The sequence below is a fragment of the Leopardus geoffroyi genome, chromosome D2 (assembly GCF_018350155.1).
Source record: "Leopardus geoffroyi isolate Oge1 chromosome D2, O.geoffroyi_Oge1_pat1.0, whole genome shotgun sequence".
Taxonomy (NCBI): domain Eukaryota; kingdom Metazoa; phylum Chordata; class Mammalia; order Carnivora; family Felidae; genus Leopardus; species Leopardus geoffroyi.
This window is the reverse complement of record NC_059334.1, coordinates 45,002,799-45,018,890: the sequence shown is the minus strand read 5'-3', so window position 1 is coordinate 45,018,890 and position 16,092 is coordinate 45,002,799. Positions and strand designations below refer to the sequence as shown.

The window sequence follows — 16,092 nt, the reverse complement described above, 5'->3', positions numbered from 1 at the left end:
AGCCACCCAGGCGCCCCTGCTAGTTTTCTTTAGTAGGTCATGCACATCTCTAGTTAAGTTTATTTTTGTTAAAAAAAATTTTTTTAACGTTTATTTTTGAGACAGATAGAGGCAGAGTATGAACGGGAGAGGGTCAGAAAGAGAGGGAGACACAGAATCCGAAACAGGGTCCAGGCTCTGAGCTGTCAGTGCAGAGCCCGATGCGGGGCGTGAGATAATGACCTGAGCCAAAGTCGGTCGCCTAACCGATGGGGCCACCCTGGTGCCCCAAGTTTATTTTTAAATAATTATATTTTTTGTTGCCTCTGAATGGGATCTCCTTTCACTTTATTTTATATTTATGCCTGTCTAGAATATAGTAGTAGAATAACTCATTTTTAAAATATTATACTTTTTGGGGTGCCTGGGTGGCTTAGTTGGTTGAGCATCTAACTCTTGATTTTAGCTCAGGTTGTGATCCCAGGGTCATGGGATCGAGTCCTGCGTTGGGCTATGTGCTGAGTGTGGGGCCTGCTTGGGATTTTCCCGTCTCTCTGTCTCTGTCTCCCTCCCTCTCTCTGCCCCTCCCCTGCTCACATGTGCTCTCTCTAAAATAAAAAAAAATAATAAAAATTATATTTTGTATTTATTGTATAACCAAGAAGGTAATAACATTTTCAGAATTAAAAAAACAAACAAGGTAGTAACCCATAATCTCATCATTTTAACAGGCAAATGATTTCACTTTTTTTGTGGCTCCTTCTAGAACTTATCTGCAAACAGATGTACACAGCTATAACCGCAGTGGTGATCCATTTTACACCCTGTGGCTTCTCTTATATTATCTCAGAAGCATTTTCCCCTCTTGCTGCAGAGTTTTGCTAATGATCCCATTTAATGGTGAACCATGGGGACTGAATGTAGGTTCTCAGCCATCCTGAGGAGTGTGTGGGGCATGGGAGACTGGCTGTAGCTGCTGGCCATGGTGTGGAAGGCTCCGTGAATAACAGGAGGCTGGCAGAGTGGGCACGGGGGAGGCTGCCTGCTTCCCAGTAAGGCTTGCTAGGGCAAGGCCGATCCTAGCTTCAGGTACCTCTCTGGTGAAGGAGCCAGGAATCAGAAGTACAGTCTGCAGGAGAAGTGGGGGAGGTGACTTTGGAATCAACTGATTGAAATGGCCGTCCACAGCCTGGATGAACACTGTGATTTCCAGATCTCTTTGGCTGTGGTGCCAGGTGGTCATGGTATATGTCTCATTGGTATAACTCTCTCTCTGATTGTTCCTTCTCTCAAACATTTGTTGAGTACCTGTAGAATTTTGATAGGTGCGGGAAATACAGATGAACAGGACAAGCTCAGATGTGATACCATCACTGGCCAAGCCCTAACCTGCTACTCCTGGTGGAGAAACAGGGACATCCACGTCGACCAGTCTCACTGGTGCCAACTTCAGGGGACACTTGTGCATGCTGGCTGCATCACAGTGCATTTCTCTAGTCCATTCACTCTGCTGTTGCTTTTGACTTTCTTTGTCTTCCGTCCAACACCTTTCCCTGAGCACGGGATGGTTCTATTTCTATTCCTCGGGCTTCTCTTTTCTCAGTGAAATATGTAGGAAGCAGGTCTTCTGCTAGCAGGGGATGGGCAGCACACAGAAGAGGGAAGGTGTTGGAGGCTTCCTGCCTCAGCCAGTGTCTTCCTTGGTCCTACTCTGCCTTTATTACTGCCCCATGTCCCACCCCTTTACTGCTGATCTGCCCTCAACCTCCAGTGCCTTCCCTCCTGCTCGTTCCTGAATCTCTCAGTCACCTGACTGCCACACAGTGCAGTGTCTCAGGTCCTTCTCTTCTCCCTGATAGCCACACATTGTGGTGTCCCACACCTCAGACCTTGGATGTCTCTCTTCTCCACTTACACTCCCTTACCTGGTAGTCTGGACCTTCTGATACCTTTAAATACTGCATACACACCAATGACTCCTAAGTGTACCACTCTGGGGGCCTCTGTCCTCAACTCCAGACTCTTTTGTCACTTGGACGGCCAGGTTGCCTCCTTGGGTGGCTAATAGGCTTCTAAGATATGCAAGTCCCCAGCCAAGCCCTTTCTTTGGCCCAAGCAGGCTCCTGAATCCTTTTCATCTGCCCGTCGTTCCCAGTGCTCAGGCCCAACCTCTTGGGGTCCCCCTCACTCTCCTCTTTTTCTCATGCCCCACACACCCATCCTTCCTGCTGGTGACACTTCCCACCCCACAGGCTGCGGCTGTATTCTGAGCCACCGCCATCTCTCACCCAGATTATCAGAATGGCCTCTGTCCTCACGCCTTCCATCTGTTTACAACACAGTAGCCGGAGTGATGCTGATACAAACAACTTGTATCTCCCCACCCCTCTGATCAAAGCCCCCAGTGGTTCCCCATCTTACAGGGCAAAAGCTGAGGTTGTGACAGGGGTGGGGGATAAGGGGTGGGGGGGCAGATGGTGAGGTGGTGGGGTGGTGGTGGGCAGGCCCTTTGCAGCCCTGCCTCTCCACCCCTGCCCAGCTCCCACAGGCTCCCTTGTTCACTGCCTTCAGCCACGCTGGTCCTTGCTGCCTTTGAGCACGAGATATGCCTTTCATAAGGAGTTTGCCCCAGCGGCTCTTCCCAGAGCTCAGAAGGCTCCTCCCTTGTCCACTGGGCTTTGCTTAAGCATTCCCTGGAGGAGGGTCCCCAGCCTCCTTTCAGCGCCCCTCCATCTCCCACCCTTGGCTTGCAATATCCCCTTCTCTGATTTAGTTTTACTCTCACTGGGATCACCAATGAATATGCTCTATAATCTACTTGGTATTGTCTGGACTAGAGTGTGAGTCTGAGACATCAGAGAGGTGTGTCTGGTGTGAATCGACTGCAACCAGCACAGCGCCTGGGCCAGAGTGAGTGCCTGTGGTGTTTGTGGAATGAATGAGTGGTGAATGAATGAATGAATGCCTTCCACTCCACCTGAGTCCTTGCATTGCCCACCCAGGTGTCGCCTACCTTCTGCATGGCTGGTGGTGACACTCCTCTGAAGGGCAGTGTCTTTACTCTGCAAGCTTTATTTGGATGCGGGTTTGTTAGAAGGTGGGGGCCAGTAAAGTTCCCCCAGACTGAGAAGGTACTTTGGGGCCAGAAAACAAAGCAGGCCACTCCGTGCAGTTTACACAGAGTTTTGTTCAGGGTAATGTATTGACAGGGGGCATCAGGCAGAGGATGAGCCACAGCAGCTGGATGGTTCTCTCTCCACAAAATCCGGACCTTAGTCTGCAGTTTATAGAGCGAGGGGACACACAGAAGGGCACTGTAGTGAGATCAGAGGGCTCACATGCACCTCAAAGGGCTTGTGTGCACCTGACAGCTAACCTTTAATGAGATCTTGTGGCATTCCCTGTGCATCAGGAAGGGAAAGGACTGTGTTATTCCTAACAGATTCTGGGGAAGCCAAAGCAAGCCTCCCCCCATCCCAGCCTTGCTGGGCATTTCTAAGGTTTGTGTATTAGTCTCCAAGGGGCCCAGAACATGTAGCCCCAAGAGAAGCCATTGAGCAAACATGAGCAAGACAGAGGGCCAAAGATGGAGTCAGTGTTGCCAGCCCTCCTACAAGGTGAATACTTGCTGTCCCCACTCCCAATGGTGCCACACCCCTGAGCTTGAGGCCTAGGGCTACGAACAACAGCTTGCTTTGTGGAAAATGCAAAAGGCTTTTGCTCCAGTACTGGTTTGAGGGTTTTGTTTGAAATGTAATATACAGAATAATAAAATAAAAGAAAAAAGTCTTTAACATGTAAATGGCTCTGTTTGTCAGAGCCAAGTAATCAAATCAAATGGCTCTTCTTTTATGCCCACCCTGATTCCCAGGGCGTTTGCTGGCTCTGAAAAGTTCCTGTGGGGCTTTGTGAGCAAGCTGGTGGGGGCGGCTGTGGGGCCAGGGCTGTGGGGCCTCAAGGGTGCCCACTTGTGAGGGGCCGGTTGGGGCAGGACACAGGGAGGGCAGGGACTGCTCCTTCTCCCCGCCTGCTGGTGTGTGTGTGAGCCCCCAGGGATCCTGTGGCAGCCCTGAAGGGGGCCCCGAGAGAAGAGAAGTGACTGTATGTCTGTACAAAAGGCTGGGTATCTGGGAGAACCCGGGCATCATGGGACCTTCCCACAACAACTATTGGACATTGTTCCGGGCTGAGCACTGTGCCGGGGACAGGAGCGAATTCGAGGCCTGCGTCTGTAGTGGGGTGTTTCGTGGCCAGGCCACTGGGGCACTAAGGCCTGTGGTTTTCTTAGAGCCCAGGCCCTGTGCACTATCTTTCAGTAAGTCCGTTTGTCTGTCCCCATTTGCCTCTTATACACACTCATACTCAAACACTCACACTCATGCCCACTCACACACACCCATGCTCACTCTACACTCACACAACCATCTGCACTCACATGCTCACATACACTCTCTCACACATGTAAACATGCACACTCACATACTCACAGAAACACCTTGTCCCCTGAGGAGAGGCAGGAGGGAGCCGGTGAAGAGATGGCCCTGGGCCCGGGTAGGCTTCCTCTCAGCCCTGGGGCAGTGGGTTTCTGTTTCTCTCCAGGCGGCGAGGCGAGGCGCAGAGGATGATGAGCCCGTGGCCGACACTTACCCCTGAGCCGTCAATATGAGCTTACCAACAAATTCAGTAGGCTCTGCTTTCCTGAGAACACAGTCTTTCTTCCCACTGATGCTTCCCTGGGGCATGTGGCTGCAGGGCGACAGAGGAATCCATTTTTCTTATCACTCTGTCACCCTGTGCATCTTGGCTGCCATCAGTCCTGACAGATCTTGAAATGGAGCTTGCAGATGAGCAAAGAGCTCCCTGCAGCTTGGAGCCTGTGGATGGGCCACCATCCCCGCAGCAAGGCTGGTGGGCAGAATGGTGGGCGTGTACCCCCGAGTGTGCTGGGGTAAGCCTCCTTCCCCGGACAGGCCTGCAGTCTCTGCTTCCCCCGTGCCTGCCAGGGGATGAGGGGTGTCTGTGGAGGGGAAGCCTCTGGCTTCTCCTATGGTGTGTAGGCCCTGCAGCCCCCCTCTCTGCCCTGGTTTCCAGGGTTGGCAGCCCAGACTCCAGGTGATGATGACAACGAAGGGAAGGAGGAAGCTCTGGCCTGGATTTGAGTCCTAGTTTTGGGGCCCTGGTGGGGTCACGGCCCTTGTTTTTCTCTGTCAAATGGGCATGCTGACCCCTCCATCAGGGCCTGTGTGTTGGATCTCTGCCACCCACCCTCACCCGAAGGACCTTGGTATGTGCTGTGCCTGTACATGGCGAGGTCAGGGTGTGCTGTTGGCATTTATTGAACAGTACTTCGCTCCGGGCGTGGGGATGAGCTGGATGCCATCTTTGTTCCCAGGAACCCTGTCTGGAGGGGTGATGGACATGAAAACAGAAACTCAGCACTTTGTTGATCCCCACAGCAGATGAGATGAGCACCGGGGCTGAGGGGCAAAATGGCAGCCGAGAGCAGCCCAGGAAGGAGTGTCAGGAGGGCTTCCTGGAGGACTATGGCCTACACCAAGGCCCAAAGGGTGAGTGGGGTTATTGCCCTGTGTCCCTGGGCTGAGGCAGGGCTGGTGATGAGCAGGCTGCTGCCTGGTGCTGCCTGAGGAGACATGGTCCCTAACTCAGCCTGTCCCTTCTCTGAGGGACCCCTGCTTGCCTTGGGCTCCTCAGCTCCCCTTTCTCCCGCCAGCCTCCGATGCTGTCTCTGGGGTAAACGTTGGGCCAGGCCAAGGGCTGTAGAGTGTATGGGGTCCAGGGGTGGGGGCCTGGGTTCCCAGCTCCTTCCATTCTGACTTGCTTGTGTGGGTTGTGGACTTGGAGACTCCTGTGCATTGCTTCCCACCTCCCCTGCACCTGTGGTTTATCACTGAGCCTCATGTACATGGCCTGGAGTGGCCACACTCCTGGTGGGCTCTGGGCTGCTGGGAGCAGGGTGCTAGGACTCCTATGATCTTTCTGAGCTCTCCTGGTCCCGTGAGACTCTTGGAGACTGGCACCTTTACTGTTCTTTCCTCTGCCTTGCTGGATTGGGAACTGGACTGTCAGGATCTCACTGCCCTCCCTGGGAGGGCTTTCTTTCCAGGGCTGCTTTCTCTCTGGATTGGGCCTCAGGGATGTAGTGTGGTCTGATGGCAACTTTTCTCTCTGTTGTCTTTGCAGTAAGATATGTGTGCTTCCCACAGTGACCCCATGCCTTGCCCCATGGTACTATTTCCTGTTTCCCTGACACATTGTGGCCTTTCATGCTTTGTCTTTGCTGTTCCCTCACCTGGAATGTCCTTTAAGAGACAACTTGGATGACACCCCATAGCTCTCAGACAGAGTATATACTCCCTCTTCAGTGCTCCCAAGAGCACTTTGCGGTTTCCCTTCATTGTATTAGCCTTCTAGTTCAGGATGATTACTTATTTATCTGTCATCGAGTCCGCTTCCTTTTGGAGTCATGGTCCAAGCTGTATTCCTCAGGACTATTTTAGTTACAAGTGACAGAAATCCAAGTTAAACTGGTTTGAGTAGAAAAGAGAAGTTTTTGAAGCTTAAAGACTGGGTGGTTCAAGGGCATGTCTAGCTTCAGGCATGGCTGGATCCAGTGGTTAAATATTATCCTTAAGACTCTTGCTTTCTCTTTCTTGCTCCTTCTGTGTGTCTTGCTTCTCCTCTCAATTGTCTTCACTCTCAGGAATGCCCTTCCTACCTGGTGACAAAGGTGATCACCAGATGCGCCAGATTATCTGGGCTTTGGTGTCCACAATCTCAACACGAGTGAGGGCTTCTGTTCTAAAAGCTCCAGACAGGCTCTGGGGATATTGTGAAGCCAAGCTTGGGTCATCAACCCATCCCTGAACCAATCAGTGAGGGTTGGCACTCTGGTTGGGGTGGGCCACCGCTCTGTAGGGGAGTGGGGCCAGCCCCCCAGAAGTCTTGGACTAGGAGTAGAGGTGTGTGGCCCTGCGAAGACAATTGGGGATAGGAGACTGGGAAGGGGATGGCCCTGCAAGAGCCATCAGAGGTTGATAAGCAAGAAACTGAGGAGATCAGAGCTGTCTCTAGAAGATTAAGCCAGCAACAATTAGGAGAGTGGGTTGGTCTGGGTGGGCCTGGGTCCACAGAGGGTGGAAGAGGCTGAGTTAAGACAGCTTGATTTTGGTCTGCACTGAATCACTAAGGACACAACAGGAGAGTGAGGGGGATTGTAAATTATGGATGGTTCAGCTTGTTAATGTTTTGTTTATCAGGGATTCATATGTAAATGTTAATAACCATGGCAATGGTCTCATGAGACCTTCCTGTCTTCCTTAAGCAGCTGCATGCTTCAGGAGTTCTGTTTCTCATGGGCTGGGGCTGACGTTCATGGATACTGACTGATCTTTGTCAGACACTTTTCCCAATCAGCATGGTGGGGTCCACTGGTCTCTGTCTTCTGAACTTGAATGACAGGGACTTAGGAATTCACCTGTCACACTTGTAGTTCTAGTGAAGGTAGGCCCTTGGGGCCCAGTGAGAGCAAAAGGGTGGGGCAGAGCACATTTTTGTTCACATCTAAGCTGGGGCAGACATAAGGGAGGCGAGTGGTGTATAGGGCCAGGTCCTGCGGCTGAACGGGGTGGCGGGCTGAGTTGGCTGTCTTGCGTCTACACTGTCTACACTGTCTACACTGCCTGTTGTTCATGAGGCTGGCGCAACCATTAGCGATGTTTAGAGAAAGGCCCTGGCAACGTTTCCTGGCAATTTGTGTGCTGCCGTCTTGGGGCTTGGGGTAGTAGTGGTTGCAGTGGGGTTTGAGAGGGAACCTGAAGACCAAGGTGCCGTTTTGAGGCGGCTATGATACAACCAAGACACTTTTCTCCAAAGGTACCTGAAGGGCCAGCATGGGTGCTCAGCAGGACTTCTGGGTCCTCATGAGGTTCTACCTTGTTTCCATTTTCTGAGGCAAGTAAGAGCAAGTTTCTAAAGTGAATGGTGATCATGTACTAGAATGACAGTGCCCCATAAAAGCCTCCCTTATGGGCATATTACCCATGTCTTGAGCTGAATGTTGCTAGAGAGAACGTCTTCCCTCAGATATGTAAATGAACACACATTCTCCAAGCCAAAGGCACCATTGTTATCCTTGTAAAGTCCTAAGTGGAGACAATGGGCTCTCTCAACCTCTTTGAGCACGTTCTTGGCAGGCTGTGCCTGGTCCTTCCAGCTGAGGGGGTGATTGTTCAGGAGACATTGAGGTCTCGGTGTTTGCTGCAGAGCACAGCTCTAGCGTGGCAGGGAACTGCATCACTGGTGAGATTCTGACCAGGGGTGAATGCAACCCCGTGGTCACAGTGAGAGCCCCATCCTCCCTCTGTGTGCACAGACTCTAGTCTCTCTAGGCATGGCATCTTCAGGCTGCCACAGGCACAGCCACGGGTGCCTGTTCCCCAGGAGGCAATGGTATGACTCAGCAATCAGCACCTCTGGTGGAGGCAGAACACAGCAGGGATGGAGCAGCCGTGGTAGGGGGCCCCGGGTCTGCATGGGGCCTATGTCAGAGCTGGAGGATGTGACCCTGAAAGTCCGGGCCCTGCCTCAGTGAGGTACTGAGGAGAAATTTTCTGGACTCTCTGTGCCTCCTCTATTGATCTGGATTGCAGCTCCCTTCTGACTTGGGTGTCTAGGTAATCTCAGAAAATCCCAGGGCAACGGAGTTCTGAGCTAAAAGCACATGGCTCAGAGGTGAGTTTGATCACATGAGCTGTCACCCAAACCTAGAAACTTCTGAAAGGGAAAGGTGGTGCTATTAATAACTATTCCAGACAAGTGCAGCTGGCCGTGCCAGGCGAACCAGGATGGGCGGTCATCCTGCTGGGGCGGGCTCTGCAGAGGGGGTTGGCCAGCTCTGTCCTGTGGTTTCTCTGAGGGCCCAGCTGCTCATGGTCAGAGGCGGGGGGTGGGGGGCAAGCCCCTGATGTGTGGCAGGCCTGCCTGAGCATTGTGTCCTCAGGATGAGCCTACTGCTGAGGCTGCCACTGTGTGGTCCTGGCACAGTCCATACAGCTCATTTGAACCACTGTGCAGTCGTTCATGTGCATTTTTTTCTTTTTTGCAAAAAGCACTTGATAAAACAATAGCAGTAGCTCCCTTTAATTGAGCGATACATTACTTGGGCCGGGCACAGTGCTCTGGACTTGTCCTTAATTATCTCTTGCCTTGAGGATGGGCACCGGCTTGTCAGTTGGGGGTGAATTAGTGAATGACCTGATTCAGCTCTTTAGGAATACTTTGGAGAATTTGGTGACCTTTTATAGTTCAGGCTTCTCGTGTGGCATACCTGCTTTCCGTCTGGCTTTGTGTCCCCTCCACCCTGCCTCCTGTGCCCCAGGCGTTCCAGCTACTTCCATGTCTCCAGGCCTGTCCTGTGCATCCTTCTGGGTCCAAGCTTCTCCTCCTTGAGGCTCCTGCTCTGTGGAGACTTCCAGTCCCTGGGGAGGGTGGTTACTCCATCCTGCTCCCCAGGTCCCCACTGCACCAGGAGGAGCCATGTGTCTTGTGTCCACTTCCCCCACTGGCCTGAGGGGTTCCCGGGAACAGGGAGCATGGCCTACAGGAGCCCAGTTTGACTCAGCAAACACACATGACCGTGTCCGTGGCTCAGGGCCTGGGACCTTGTAGGTGCCCAGGCAATGGTGGCCCAATCCCAGGGGCTTCTTGATCCGGGGGGTTCCCACAGGGCCCTAATTCCTCCCCCTCTGGTTCTCCACATGCTGGGACACCGATTGCTTCTCAGTAACCAGGAAAGCAGGCAACACTGATGGAGCATTTGTGGGGCACCAGGCCCTGAGCAGAGCTGTGTCGAGTCCATCATGTGGTGTAGGTACTGCTGTCATCCCCACCGTACAGATGAGGAAGCGAGGTTAGAAGTCAGGTAACTCTCGGTCACATAGCTGATGCCTGGCAGGGCTGTGATTTCATCCTGTGTCTTTTGATCTGATTCCAGGATCTTAACCATATGCTGAGCTACTGAGAAGCATTCCCTCTTTGCCCTTTGTGGAGGGCATTCCTGCTGCAAATTCCCTCTCGGCAGCTGTGGCCTCACTTGTGGGCTGAAGCTGGCGCCCTGTGGAGTCCATGGTGGTTTCTCTGAACCTGGTGAAAAGGCAGGGGAAGGCAGGATATCTGGCCCAGGAATCTTCCCTGATGACAGAGTGGTGGTAGTGACTGCTTCCATCTGTCCCTTGGCTGTCCAGAGGTGGGGTTACACAGGCTGGTCCCCGAGGTGTCTTTCCTAGGTCCTTGATGAGGGCCAAACTCCCACAGTCACTGCTGGGTAGTGGCCCAGGCTCACTCCCAGCCTTGTTTCCTTATCTGTAAAGTGGTACAGTTGAATATCAGTCCTGTTACGGGTTTGTGGTGAGGATTAAGATTGAGCCTATATGCCTGCCTCCCTCTATATGCTTATCACCTATCTCTATAGCTACGTCTAATCTACGCCTTTATCTACGCTTATCCATATATCTGATCTATATCTATACCTATACCTGCACTCATCTACACGTGCATCTACACGTGCATCTGTATCTACTTATCTCAGAGCAGTGCTGGCGTGTGGTGACACTGTGCACACGTTAGCGGACTTAAGATTATTATTAACGGAAGGCCAAGTTCAGGGGTGCGGTGTTGGGTCTCTCCGAGGCCCTGGAAGCATGCTCACCCTGTACTGCCCACCCCATGCTGCCCTCTGTCTCCTCCTCATCCCGCACTGCCCCCAGGCCTGACCTGCAGGTCACCTGGCACAGGTTCCCTTCTTGCTGATGTGCTAAGCAGGGGCTCTGGGCTTGGGCATTTGAGCAGCAGGTTTGCTGAAGCCGCTCCCTTTGTTTCTGTGTCCGAAGTCTCCCTGGCTGCATCTCCTTTGGGGGTCATTAAGAATGTCACATTTGGTTTAGGCAAGCATGTCACCACGGGGTTTCTCTGTGAGCATCATGCACAGGGAAACCCTCTAGACACCATCCAGGAACTCCCCCGCTGGCAGCCCGAGACTGTGGATGATGCCTGTGTGTCACCCTGATGGCAGCAGTGCCCTGCCTTGGGGGACACAAGGCCTCACCAGGTACTGGGGGGGGGTGGTGTTTACAGGAGCATCTTGGATCCTTCCCACGGCCTGGGATGGGCAGGGGAAAAGGTCCCTGACCACCAGAAGGGCCAGGTCCTCTCCTGACCTCACCACGGAAGGAGGGCTGTCAGCCCATGGGGCTGGGTACAAGCCTAGGCATGGCTTCTCTGCACCCTCCAGCAACTCCACTGCTATTGTCCCTGTTGTGTAGGTGTTGGCACTAAGACTGTGAGTGATAAAGCTGTCCCATGCCACCCTGTGGGTCTGATGGAACCAGACCCGAGTGACCCCTGTACCACTGTGCCCACCTGGCATCTGACCTCACCCCTCTGCTGTGATGCTGCCCTTTCCTCAGACTCTGGCCTGGGATGTTGGTGCCTGACAGCAGACAGTATCCACGTCTGGTCTCCCCCATAGCATCTGCTTCGTCTTGGGGAGCTCGCTTGACCTTTCTGCCTGCTTCACCTGCCCCACTTGTCACCTGTTGAGCTATGCTACAGCATGGTCAGCATCACTCAGGCCTGCTCTGTCCGAGTGGCCCTGGTGTGTGATGGTGCTTGGTGGCCTTTTTACTACCCTGCCTTTTCCACTCCCACCCCAGGAGCTGGCAGAAGTATTGGTTTATTCCAGCAGTGGATCGGGTGGCCTCAGCTTAGCAGTGGTGGAAGTGGGTGCTCTTATGCCAGCTGGTGCTCTGGATTTGTTCAAAGAGGAGCATTTGGAGTTCCTGGCTTGGAGACTGAACCTTGCAATTCCTGTGTGCTTCCATGAAGTAGAACCTGATTAGGAGGCGGCTGAGCTGCTGGGAGGGGTCTCCATCTGTAATTGAAATGTAGTGGTTGTAAGAGAGGCACAGGCTGTGTGTCTGTGCACATAATATGCAAGGGCAGGTGTATGTGTGCAGGTGTGCTGGTGTGTGTGCAGGCATGTGTGTGTAGGTGTATGTGCCAGGGTGTGTGTGTGTGTGTGTGAGAGAGAGAGAGAGAGAGAGAGAGAGAGAGAGAGAGAGAGAGAGGGAGAGGCATGCTATACAACTACAGCTTGTTCTAACCGAGTGCCTGAGCCCAGCTCTCATTGTCCAACTAGGCCAGTTCCGTTAAAATTGGCTCAACTCTTCTGAAGTCTTCCCACAGGCCAGGCAGTGGGCTAGACTCTGTGTGCACCTGCCACCTGTAGTGAACTGAATGGAGTGAAAGTCCTGGGCTTGGTCTTGAGAGGGTCTGAGTCCTCCCCAGCTTTCTGAGGGTCTGAGTTCTCTCTTACTTATTTTTTTTATTTTTTTTATTTAAAAAAAAAATTTTTTTTTTTTCAACGTTTTTAATTTATTTTTTTGGGACAGAGAGAGACAGAGCATGAACGGGGGAGGGGCAGAGAGAGAGGGAGACACAGAATCAGAAACAGGTTCCAGGCTCTGAGCCATCAGCCCAGAGCCTGACGCGGGGCTCGAACTCACGAAGCGCAAGATCGTGACCTGGCTGAAGTCGGACGCTTAACCGACTGCGCCACCCAGGCGCCTCTCTCTTACTTTTGTCAACAGCAGCACAACTGCAGTGACAGCATAGGAACTGGACTGGCTCAGAGGTTTCTTAACCCGGCCTGGGGAGGGGTCTTCAGGCAAGGCTTCCTGGTGGAGGTGGTGACAAAGCAGAGTCTTGGAGGAATCAGCCAGGCACACAGGTTGGGGGAGGACATTCCAGGCCAAGGAACAGCATGCATAGGCACAGCGATGCCCAGGATAGGGGGCGTTGGTGTCTTAGAGGAAGTGCAAGCAGTTTGGTATGAGTTAGGGGATGGGAAGAGGTGAGGGTGGACTGGTAGGTAGAGGTCTGACTCTGACCATGAAGGACCCTTCATGCCACTGCAGCCAAAAGGGTTGCTGCTGAGTGATTCTAGGCAAAAGAGTGAGTGATATGAACAGACTTGAATTTTAGGAGGGTCCTTCTAGCTAAGAGTGGAAAGTGGGCTGGAAGCAGGTTGGTGTGAATATATAGGTGAGAGACAATGACTGATATGGGGCCATAGCAGTGGGGAGAGGAGGCCTCTGAGGTCCCAGGGGGACCCTCCAGGGAGGGCTTGGGGACTGCTGAGATGAGGAGGAAGATGGAGGGGCCAAGATGCCTGGATTAGGGCATGTCTGGGGGGTGGGAAGTTAGTGTCCACAGCACCTCTCTGGCAAGAGCCCTTTGTGCCCATCCTTGGGTTCCCACATCCTAAGGCATCTTGTTGCTGCTTACAGTGACTCCTTAATTATGTATCAACCTTCTCCCTCTACTGGTGGAGATTTAAGAGATTGCTGACAGATTGTACTCTTTGACTTGCTGCCTGAGATGACCATAGGGCCCCTGTGAGGATGGATGCCATGGAAGGGCTATGCTCAAATGCTCTCTGTGTCTGATTTCCCTGATAGGGTGAAGAAAAGAAAGGCTCAAATAAAATAATAATAATAATAATAATAATAATAATAATAATAAGGATGAGAAGGAGAAGAAGAAGAAGGGGAAGGAGAAAGGCTCAGCTACTGTCTGTAGTTATCTTCATTTTACAGATAAGGCAGCAGAAGCCCAGGGGGGTCTGATGGCTTACCCAAGTCACCCTTGGAGAGAGGGGTACACCTGGACCTCTACCTCTACCTTTAGAAGCCAGGCTGACCATGTGAGGGCATGGCTTGAACATGTACAGTGTGTTAGGGTCTCTGTGGGGTTTTGAATTACACCTTCCCATTTAGTTTTCCTAGCATCCATGCAAGGTGAGGATTGTTTTCTTAATTTACCTATGAGCAAGCCAAGACTTTAAATGTTAGAGTCACTTTGCAAGGTCCCACTCTGTAGGGTAGGGATGCAAACCTAGGTGACTGATGGTAGGGTCTTTCTGTACCACTGGACTATCCTGCTTTCCACTGAGGGGTACAAGGAGGAGTGGTGTTTAATCAGGCCTTGCAGATAGTGGCAGGTGCCCTCTCTATGCACCTGTAGGTTGGCCAAGCTTTTCAACTTGGCTGCTCAGGAGAATCACCTTGGGAGCTTTTAGGATGGGCCCAGGCTCTGATTATTTGAAATTCCATTTCTTGAGGTGGGGCATGGACAATTACATTTTTTAAATGCCCCAGCTGATTGTCTTTTGTAGTGAAGGCTTAAGACTACTGGTCCCCAGGCCTCAGGCAGGTGGTATGTGGGCAGCAGGGAATCTAGAGTCCTTGCTGCTTCCTCCCTCTAGCTGCTGGACATGACTCTCTCCTGAGTCTGGGAAATCTCATGAAGGACAAAGTCACTTTTGGTGATAGTTTTTTGTACTGAGTTTTCAGATGAACTCTGGAAAGGCCTGCGTTAAGCTGAACCACCTGGCTAGTGAGCAGGAGAGAAGAGTAGATGAGGACATGTGAGTGCTGTAGTTTCCCTCCAGCCTAGCACAGCCCTGGTGAGAAATTCTCCCTGAAGAGCTTACCCTCCTTGCTGCACCTTGGAACCCTTTAGCAGCTTCTGACTCTGGTGGTGGGTGCAACTCCTTTGTGTACCTCAGCTTCTGCAATCAGAGCAGTTCAGTGCCAGGAACAAGATGAATGTCAGATACCCTCCCATAACCATTTTCTGCTTCTTTTCATCCAAGTGTTGCATTTTCTTCCTCTCGGAAGGAGCTACCGTCCTTCTTTCCTTCCAGCACTTACTGATGGTTTCTTCTGTGTGTGCCAGGCCCTGTTGGAAGTGCTTTAGGGTCGTAGAGATGAGCCAGATACAGTCTCTGCCTCTATTAAATTTTCAGTACAGGGATCGGATAAGAAACATGTCCCAAAGGGAAAGTGCTCGCAGCCTAGTCGAGGGACAGAGTGCCCTGAGAACTCAGAGGAAGCGATTCCCTTGACTGGTAGAGTCAGGTAAGGCTTACTGGAGGAAGAGACATTTTCAGCTTATCTCTGAGTGCAGGGGAGAACTTGTATGTGAGTAGAAGGAAGAGTATTTGAGGTTGTTGGGTGGGGACCATCCAAGGAGGGAAAGAGGGAGGGGCCGAGAGAAAATACTTGGAAATTTTATGAACTGACAGGGGACGCTGTGGGGTATGTTTGGGGAACTGTGAATCAGTTTAGCTGGTGGAAGGGTCAGTGAAAAGGGGAATAAGTTTGGAAAGGTAGGTAGGGGCCAGATCATAACCTTGAAAGCTGTAAAAGGCTGTACTTGGTTTCATAGTGGAGGGGATATGATGAGAACTTTTGTAAAATAAATTGAGAGGAGAGATGGAACACACGGAGAGTCACCAGACCATTATAATGAAGGTTACTCATGACTGAGAGAGGAGGGCCTTGCTCCCCTGGCTTTCATAAGGATTCTTATAAAGAATGATCCCCATGTTAACTTTTATAAGTCTCATTGCAGTTAGTAACAATGATGCCCTGAGTTTGCTGGCCACGCTGAGGAGTTGTTGAGTCTAGCCTTGACTCTGCTCCTGAAATGAAAGAACAAGGAATCATTGAAGGAGCAACAAGTAGAGGAAGGAAAGGGAGGAAGAAGAAAAGGAGGAGGTTGTCATGGTATAACTTTTGTCAGGTTTGTCTCTAAATGATGTTTTTGATGTTATAGTGAATTGTATTTAAAAAATTTTTGACTTCTGATTGCTAGTATCCTGACTTTTATATACAACTTTTATATATTTATCTTGTATCTAGCAATGTTGCTAAATTCATTTTTAGGGGTGTGTGTGTGTGTGTGTGTGTGTGTGTGTGTGTGTATTCCATCCAATTTTCTACATAAATAATCACATTGTGAATAAAGACAGTTTTATTTCTCTCCATTCTTGATGTTATTTATTTCATTTTCTTGCCTTATTGAAATGATGGAACTTCCGGTAAAGTGTTAAATAAAAGTGATGAGAGTGAATATCCCTGTCTTCTTCTTGATCCTAGAGGGAAACCATTCAGTTTTTTACCATTAAGTATGGTGTTACCTATAGGTTTTTTGTAGATGTCCTTTATCAAGTCGTTTCCTTCTCTGTCTTGT

At 51.2% G+C, this 16,092-nt stretch overlaps 1 protein-coding gene across 5 annotated transcripts in view; it reads left to right on the top strand.

Annotated features, from left to right (window-relative positions):
* GRID1 (glutamate ionotropic receptor delta type subunit 1) overlaps positions 1-16,092 on the top strand; it is a 701,884-nt gene that overhangs the window by 68,373 nt on the left and 617,419 nt on the right. Inside the window, exon 1 of one of the 5 annotated variants that reach the window (XM_045437899.1) lies at positions 8,707-8,730. The exons of the other annotated variants lie outside the window; for them this stretch is intronic. The gene's annotated coding sequence lies outside the window, so the exon portion shown is untranslated. Of the gene's footprint in view, positions 1-8,706; positions 8,731-16,092 lie in introns of those variants that run through there. 5 annotated transcript variants of the gene reach the window in all.